Source organism: Montipora capricornis, chromosome 4 (genome assembly GCF_036669925.1).
Source record: "Montipora capricornis isolate CH-2021 chromosome 4, ASM3666992v2, whole genome shotgun sequence".
Taxonomy (NCBI): Eukaryota; Metazoa; Cnidaria; class Anthozoa; order Scleractinia; family Acroporidae; genus Montipora; species Montipora capricornis.
The window spans coordinates 22811438-22820567 of NC_090886.1; the positions used below are offsets into that span (position 1 = coordinate 22811438).

General features: G+C 39.6%; 1 pseudogene; it reads right to left on the reverse strand.

The window, feature by feature from the left end:
* Window positions 1-1448: 1448 nt before the first annotated feature.
* Window positions 1449-2305, reverse strand: LOC138046334 (uncharacterized; annotated as a pseudogene).
* Window positions 2306-9130: the final 6825 nt, after the last annotated feature.

Consider the following 9130-nt stretch of genomic DNA (forward strand, 5'->3'; position numbering starts at 1 on the left):
TGGATACAGTAAACACCCGCGTATAAGAACACATTTTTCAGGCTTACGGCTGATCGTGTTCTTATTTGAAGGGTGTGTAGTGAGAAACACGCCTGAAAAAGTGGTCCTACATGTAAAATGTTCTTAATTAAAATTGGTTTCAGAAATACTTCAAACTATATATTTACTGGAGGTTTAATTAACATACAATGCTGTTTTGTAATAAATTTTTTAGTTTGTAATGGTCCTGAACACCAGAGTGTTTTGATGTAAGTTACTGTACTGAATTATTTCGTTATCCTAATACCCTTTCCCTTTGTATTAAGAACAAGTTTTATTTATCAGGCTAAATTTGTTCTTATTTGTATGGTGCTTTGACCAAATTTCAGCCTGATGTTCTTAATCCACTTGTTCTTATATGCGGGTGTTCACTGTATTCAAATTAAGCTTGAGACTCATAATGAGGAGCAATTCATAGACTAAGCAATCAAATTTGCCCTGGCACTTTCTTAAGACCTTAAATTGGTATTGGCAATTGTATAGAGAAATCTAGTATAACTCTGACTGTACATACACTGATTAAGACATTTTTCAAGTTCATCTGTTAAATTTTGAGCGGTGTTGTTTCATTGCATCCTCCATAATTGGTGCAGGCTTGGAGGCAATGTTTTTTGGTAGGCGAACTGGCATGGGCGGGGCAACTGCATTCCCTAGCTCAACGCGCTTGACATCTTCAGAAAGCAGACCTGATAAATACTGAAATGACTTCTTCTCACTAATTGGCTTGACCACCCATCGCTTATTTGCTTTATGGAAACAGAGTTTATAGCGAGCCTCACCTGCCTGTTCACCCTCCTTAATTCGAGCTTGTGTGCGGCCAGTGTTTGCATTGTTGTCAAGAGCAGCAAGCTGTGGCCTGGCAATCATGCCTTTGTAGGAGAAATGCTCCCGTTTTGAACAATACTTTAACATCATGGAGTGGTACACCTCGATTTTCCCAGTGTGACAGAAGTCAGTCAGTTTAGCAAGATCTTTCAGAAGCTTATTGTTTAGAACCACTTCCTCCAAGGCTAAGTGAGCTGGTGAACATGGCTTGATCCAACAGATCTTCTTAACTTCAGAGGAAGAAATGCATCTGTGGCAGCACTGATGGAAAAGGGAGTTTCCAGACCATTTATGCCTGTTGCTGACATGATTCAACACTGACTTCCACTTTTCCCACAACATCTGGACACTGCCATCACATGTTGCAGCAGACCACCATAGGTGGTTGGAGATGGACTGTATCCATGGGGCCAACTCCTCGCAACTCCTTTACTTAGCCTTATTTGTCAGCTTTTTGACCACCCACTTGGACAGATGCCATACATCATATTGATGACTAATGTGTGGGTAGTCCTTGGACATGCAGCTGGCGATGGATACAAGGCGGTCTGTTGCCACTCTGGTGATGTTAACTCTCTTCCCCTCTAACATTTCAATGCATCTGGGGAAGCCCTCTTTCTCCATTGCATTAGATGAGGGACACCTCACTGACTAGGGCAACGTTGAACGCCACTACATTTCCTGTGTCCTCATCTATCAATGTGTAAGTACCATACTTGGCACAATGTCCAGGGCTATCGCATCTCCCATCCCCTTCTAGATTAACCACTGCCTTGGAAGTAAGTGTGTTGATTTGTCTATTGATTTCAGCCTCCCATGCTTCGTTAACAACTGGGAACAAGTATTTCCTCTGTGTGTCATAAAAAACACGTTCACAAAAGAATTGAAGGTTGAGACATGAGGCAAGGTTACTGATACTTGTAAAAGTGTTACCTGTAAAGAGTATAGCTGCTGCTAAAAGCAGGTTTCCAAGAGGTTTCTTTTTTTTACAACTGGTTGGGACTCCCATGTTTTTGTATGGCCACTATGGCAAGTTAGTTCAACTAGTAACATACTACCAGAGGTTTTGTTCTTCTGCTGGATAATAGCATCCCCACATTCTGGGCATCTTTTTAGAAGTTCGTTAAGACATGAACCAAAGACCAGAAGTTTTTTGTCGCTGTGAGGACGGGACTCTTGAAAATCATCTTCAGATGATTCCACTTCCATGTCATCATCAGATAGAAACTGTTCAGCATCAGATAATTTCCAGCTGGGGTCCGTCTTCATCATCCATGTCATTATCAATAGTTTCATCATCTGCATCATTTTCTTGACCAGTATCAACGGCATCTGTAGACTCATACTGATTACACATCATATTATGTACAGGAGGTAAGGGGATTGTCTTGAAACTGTCGTTGTCGTAGGTTGGAAAAATTACTTTTGGGGGTGCATTCATGATGTAGTTGTGGTCATGGGAAACTTTCCACTCTGCATTTTTTGGGTGTTGTGGGGAAATTGGTTCTGTTTTAACAGGGAAGGAAATGCCAATGCCTGATTTATTACAAGCAATTTCACAGGGAGATGCTTTGCAAACGTAGCTCTGGGATGCTACACTTCTGTGGGTAATGGGCTTAAAACAACATTGTACTCCAAAATCACGCACACCAGGACTTGCAGAGCAGGACTTCAAAGAAGAAATGTCATCAGTTAATACAAAATCCTTAATTACGATCTCTTCTGCAAATGTGTCCTGATTCTCAGCAGCAAGGAGTTCTGCAACAGCCTATTAGAAAATTGAAATGCACAAATTCTAGCTTAAGGACAATTTTAAAAGCTGACATCTGAATCCCTAAGATTGACAGTTGACCTGAAGGTTACAGCCAAAATCACCATGATTTTAATTGCGTGACTGACAGTGAGATGCCTAACAAGAGACCAAACATCTAAAATAAGGCATGTCCCAAACGCAGTCATGTAAAATCATGGATAATAAGTACTCCATGTGATTTGAAAACAACAATCACCGAAACAGGCATCACATCAAACCACAATGAAATCGATTATGTACAGGTTTAAAGGCTGACACTGAAAAGACACATCAATATTTACAATCCCTCAGTCCCATGTGGTCTCAGGATAATTGGTAGATTCGGTAAGAGCCAAAAAGGAAAAATGACGCATAACTGTGCTTGGCAAGTTTTGTTAAAGCTGCATGGTTAAGCACCATAAAAAAAATAAATAGGTAGGACCAGAGTAGGACTTGTACTGTTTGTTTTCGTTCAAATCGTGCCTAACTTAACATGCTAAACAAGACCATTTATGTAACATAATTCAGGGCAACATTTAATTAAATAATGATAGACTAACTTCTTCATGTCTTTGTCGCTCGACGCGACGTTCATTTGATAGCCTGGGTACTTTTCCTCTGGGCTATGGCTGTATTTAAATATGGACGGTATAGCGTCAGCCCTCAAACTCCGTTTGCCGGTCTGCCCAGTTAACTGTGCACGGAGATCAGGCTCAAAACTGCTTGGCAGGATGTGTTCACTGCAAACATGGCAGTTCTCCAGTGAAGGCAAATTTGTGCGTCTTATCCTGTCCAGCCATGCCTTCCTCCGATGATCCAGCAGGATGTGGAAGTAACTCACGCTATCTCCAGCTTTTTTCATCTTCGCTAAATAATTATTACACCCGGGGACAATGCAACTCACCATCTTTTCCTAAAAATGCACTTTTCAAGCGTTGGCTAACTTAAAATAAGCTAAAATATATTGACTATAAGTTGACCAAATACAGCAACGAAACGAGATGCTACGTACGATGTTATAAAATGAAAGTCCCCCGAAAACCCTTTGACGTTGTTACGTCAAGACTTACTGCTGACCAGTGGAGCATGGCTCAATTTTTTTCAAGATGCCGGAATTCTATTTGCAATTTTTGCTCGCATTTCAAGTACAATATCTACGTTCTAATAACCCGCATGCTAAATATTTTATCAAAAATTGAAACGTACACCAAAGGCCTTTCACCTCAAAATAAGTAGATTTTACCCCACAGTTCCCCTTTAATGCTTGATATAACCACTAACTCTGCACCTCCAAATATCTGCAATCTTTTTACTTCTACACAAGACATACATCAGTATAATACTCGCTCAACATCTTCTGGTAACTACTATATTAATCATTCTAGGCTCAATCATCATAAAAACTCTTTTTCCATCGTTGGTGCTAAAATTTGGAACAGCATTCCCAAAAGCTATCGAAGACTACCAAAGTACATATTCAAAAAGAAAATTCAGGCATTACTATTTGTAAATTTAGAATCTCTGGACAGTTATGCTGACACTAGCGCTCTTATTTCTGAAATAAAAAAAGGCATCTTAATTATAATTCAATCATAAATTATAATATTTTTCTTCACTTTTTATTACTTTTTTCCTCTTTTGACAAATAATGTATTCAAAATCGACTTTTTTTAACGCCTTCAATTAGTAATTTGTGTTTGTATGTCCTTAACACCGCCTGGCTAGATTAGCTCGCTATTTGCAGGCGGTGTTCATTGTAAGTAATTTTCTGGAAGACTTAATAAACTTGAAACTTGAACTTGAAGTATTTTTCATTGTAGGCTTTTTTCTTGATTCGTTTCATATTTCCCTTACCTTTTCTCGAGTGCACTACCAAATACTGATTTTATAATCAGTACCAAATATCACCTGACATATGATTAAAAAAAAAAACAGAAAATACATGAACATCATTGTGGGAATGACAGTGTTACATGCCACTGGCCGTGTTTTCACAAGCGGTTTTTCAGGTGGCTGAGCAAGGGACAACCTATGCTTCCAGAGAGAAAAACCACTGCAAGCAACTGTATATAAGTTTCTTTTAGTGAGGCGCCGTACGGCGCCCAGGATGAATAAATGACATTTGAAAATGACTTTGTATAGTTGTGTTAGCGCTTGCCCGTGCTTTTAGCTTCGTAACTGCTGCGTTTGGGCGAAGTCTACAAACAAACCACTTTCACGAATGAAGGGGATAATTTCTGAAGAAACTGTGGTGCTGCGTCGGTGGGGAAGTAGTATACAAAAATTTGGTTTTATCAGCGGAGTTGATAATGTAAATTTGCCACCGTACAGAGATTCTAAAAGCTGAAGTTTCGAGTGTTAACCCTTCGTCAGAGCGAATTGAGGAATTATAATGAGTAGGAGCTACGCTATTGGTGGTAACATGGCAACGTGAGAAATAGGAATATATTAGTTAAATGAAAAGCGTTCGTTAATACCGTGAGGATTAAGGATGCCGATTTGGAAGATGAATTTTTGTTCTAGATTCTTGCGGCCTTCCGTCATACCTAGATGTAGGGAAAGGCTGCAGATAGCCATGTGTTTTTTGGAGTGGTTAGGGAGATTAAAATGACGAGTGACTGGCTTAGATGCATCTTTGTCATTCTTTTCAAGTTTTGATGTTGCCGGGTTGCTCGTTAGTTTTGAGCGCGCTTCTAACTAAAAAGTTGGCTACGTTTTTGTCGCGTTTGAATGAAATAAGTGGAGTTGCACTTTTCACTATCACCTTATCCATGTGATGAAACACTGTCCTGCACTGTTCATATCGTTGTATGCTCTTAGGAAAAAGTTTGTGTTTCGTCCGTGCTCACTAACTGATACTGTTTACCATGAACTTTTTTTGGTTTTAAGAAATCCATTGCAGGATTATCTTTTGACGAGCTTTTTGCAACCTACAATTGAAAAAGGTTTCAGATAAACATTGTTGCACAAAGGAACGCCTATTTAACCCTGTGCGTTTTCCCTCGCAAGCCTCCACATTTCTTTATTAAAAGTATTATTAATTTGCATTGTTGTATGTGTGGAAATAAAGGAACTTCTAAACCTCTGAACCTCTGGTTTTCAGAACAAGGGCCTATTTCATCCCTTTCCCATAATGCAGTTCTTGCAGGTATCCATTTTATATCATGTTGCACTATTACAAAAAAATTGGTTACAGACACAACGCGACCAAGATCACGATCCCAATAAAAACACACCAACAAACGAAAAAAAAAATAGACATACAAATAAACTACCTAATATGTAGATTTAGCCAAGCCTAAAAGCGGAGCTCCTGGCTTGTTTATTCTTACTGGCTGTAGGATTAGTGAAAATAAAAGGGTTTGGAACTGTCCGCCTTTTGGTTTTCCCGGATATTGCTTAATTATGTAACATTTTCTGCGCTGCCTAACTAGTGAATTCCACGGTTAATTTCACCTGAAAAAGTGACTGATCGCATGAATCACAAAGGGATGAGTGTGATAACGGTTTTTCCAGCGAAATCTACTGTCGAATTCACCAGTTAAGCAATTAATTTTTCTTAAATCGCAAGAGTTTTAAAAGAAAAGAAGCAAATCCTCAGCAGGCAAACGGAAAAGGAAAGAAGCGATTTCAGAGGCGACTGTCAAATGCCAGCGAATAGGAATCACGCTAGAATTAGAAATCACAGACGCACTATAGCTCGTGATGTGACAGATCGTCTTTCTCGGTTCACTGTCAAACAAGGAGTTTTATTGATGTACTTTATTTATTCCACTTTATCTCTGAAAAAGAGATCATTTACAATTCGATGTACTTCATTGAAACACACCAGCTTGGCTTAGAACCAGAATCGGCTAGACAACAAATTACCTGTACTTGCTCTAAACAAACTTCTGAAAACACAAGCTGCGGTGATTTTTCTCCTTATACTTTTACGAGAACTCATTGCGATTACAGGTTTAGAACATAAGTGCAAAATTCTTGTCACTGTCGAGGCACATCAAAAAACAGTTAGGGAAGCGGAGTAAAAAAACTTCTTGTTCGCTCGCATTTAAGGCCAAACAAACCAGCAACAGATCGATTATTTCTGTCCAAAAGGAGTACAGATGATTGCTATTTAATTCCAGTTAACAATAAAAATTCGAGTTTCATTCCTGAACAAAGGAAAAAACGACTAAACCACATTTTTGAAATATGCATCCACTTGAAATAACTCATCCGTAGAAATAACAAACGGTTTAGTGTCCAAGAAAAGAATTTGTGGAGTTACTTCTTCCACCAACTTTAAGCTATTAATCGACCTCGTTCTCTTTCTCTTTTCTTTTGTTTGTGTTCTTCTCACATAGGCCGTCCAGGCATCTTGCAACCTTAGTAGATTCGAAATTAAAAATCTTAAGACATACCAAAAACTGCAATTCAGAGGAAAAAGCAGCCCTAAACAAATTAAAAATAAACACTCAGCTTTAAGTTTATATCCCTGCAATGCTTGACTTACATAACTACAGCTATATTATGTTAAACCTGGATTGAAACCAGTGAAAAATGCAAGAAAAACATAACCTGAACCTGAACACGAAAAGCATCGACTGTCAAGAGCTTTTGCTGACGTAGCATGGCTGCGTAGCTGCGTCGAGGCATAGAAAATGCGCGAAAAATTAAGCCTCGTTCAGGTGTGAGTGTGAGTGTCTGACCTGGCTTGAGCCTGTGATCCAATCAACAACCAGTCCTGGGTCAGCGGTCAACTTAAAAAAAACAGCTGACCTCGATAAGGTCTAACTTGAGCCTGTGATATGGTCATGTGATACTGGTCAGCGGATACCTTGTTTTGACAGGTGTCCATTGACCATAACATTGATGTCCAATATCAAAGATGTGTGCTGTAAACTAGCTACAGTGTAAACTGAAGTATTGCCTCCTCGATGAGCTCTTAACTTGAGCCCATGATATGGTTACGTGATACTGGTCACATTGGCATACACGGACGGACGGACGTTCATGACGTCATGGCTATAAAACCAAATTTTCTCACATCGATGGGTTGCCATATTTTGTAAGCTATGGTAATTTACATAATTTCAACAAAAATGCTGACCAAAAAAAAAAACTAATTAACATACAACTGAATTTGTAAAAGTGAAGGAAATATAATACAATACAATACAATACATACTTAATTGACCGCTCCCCATAGGAGCTTTTCAGGGCCAATGAAACAATCAATGAAACAACAGAACACAACAACAGCAACTGTTAAAATTCCCAACTGGCCGGAGGCAAACCAGTTAGCTATTTACAAGTGCAGCTGGGAAGTTGAACCAGGGACTGCCAGGAACAAATTCAGCGAGTGGTCAGAGCGGGTCTTGAACCCGGGATCTCCGGATCTCAAAGCAAGCGCCCTAACCACTTGGCCACACTGTACGCTTCTCCCTGGAATCTGGGGGCATTTCAAAGATCCAGGGATCTGTGTGCTGTTCGATAGGAGAAGGTGGTGAATTTTGGATGAAGCGACGGGTGTAGCTGGAAGTTTCCTGTGTGGTGTTTTTTTGGGTTGTTTCTCAGATATCGTAGGAGAATGGTTTGGAGTGGGCGCATTTGGAGTTGTTGTGGCTGTCCCTGCAGGTTTTGCATTCTTTTCGCTTTCATTTGTTTTGCCAAACCTTGATACCGTTGTAATAGTTGATCCAATAAGGCCACTTTTTGATCCTCGAGCAAAGTAGAATCCATGATATGATATAACCAACAGTGTCAAGGTCGTGAGTTGTGGACGTGAGGTTAAGCAATGTTCTGTCTGAAGGCTTCGCAGTAAATGCTCTGGAACCAACATCATCCTTTGTAGGTGCTTCATTTTAACACTTAACCCAATAAATCCAAAGTGAATGGTGAAATCAAAGAGACGAGAGTGGGAAGGAATCCTCCTTGTTGATTGAGAATTTCTTTTTTCTTCTTCAAACTAGGTGTCTTGGGAGTCAAATAAAAGAGTTTCGACTTGTGTGGTATTTCCTTTAGGTAGATTAAGAGCGACTTCACTGATGGCTTCTATTTGTCCCCTGCTACCTTGAGATATTCTCTCTTTCTGCTGTTTCCCTTTCCTGGTGAAACAAGTGCAGAGAAAGGGTAAATGCTGATTGACTTTGGAAGCCTTGATGAGTTCTTGTTTTCTTCTCTCGGTAGCTTTTGAAATCTTTCCTGAAAGCCGAGTCATGTCACCACCACTTTGATTGTTTACTGTCTCCTCGATATGCAACAATTAAATGAAATCTGCCAGAAAGGGTTCATCGGTTTTATAGATTTTCTTATCCAAGTAAATGATGAGATATGAATAAGACGCTGGGAAGATCCTTGTTCCCAATTGTTATATGTCCGGGGTTCGTGGATGTTAATCCATTATCAAGTATCCAAATGGTTGCGATATAGCATCTTGAAAACTTTTCCATAGAAACGGAATGCGCCCAGAAAACGCCCGTTGTGCCAGTG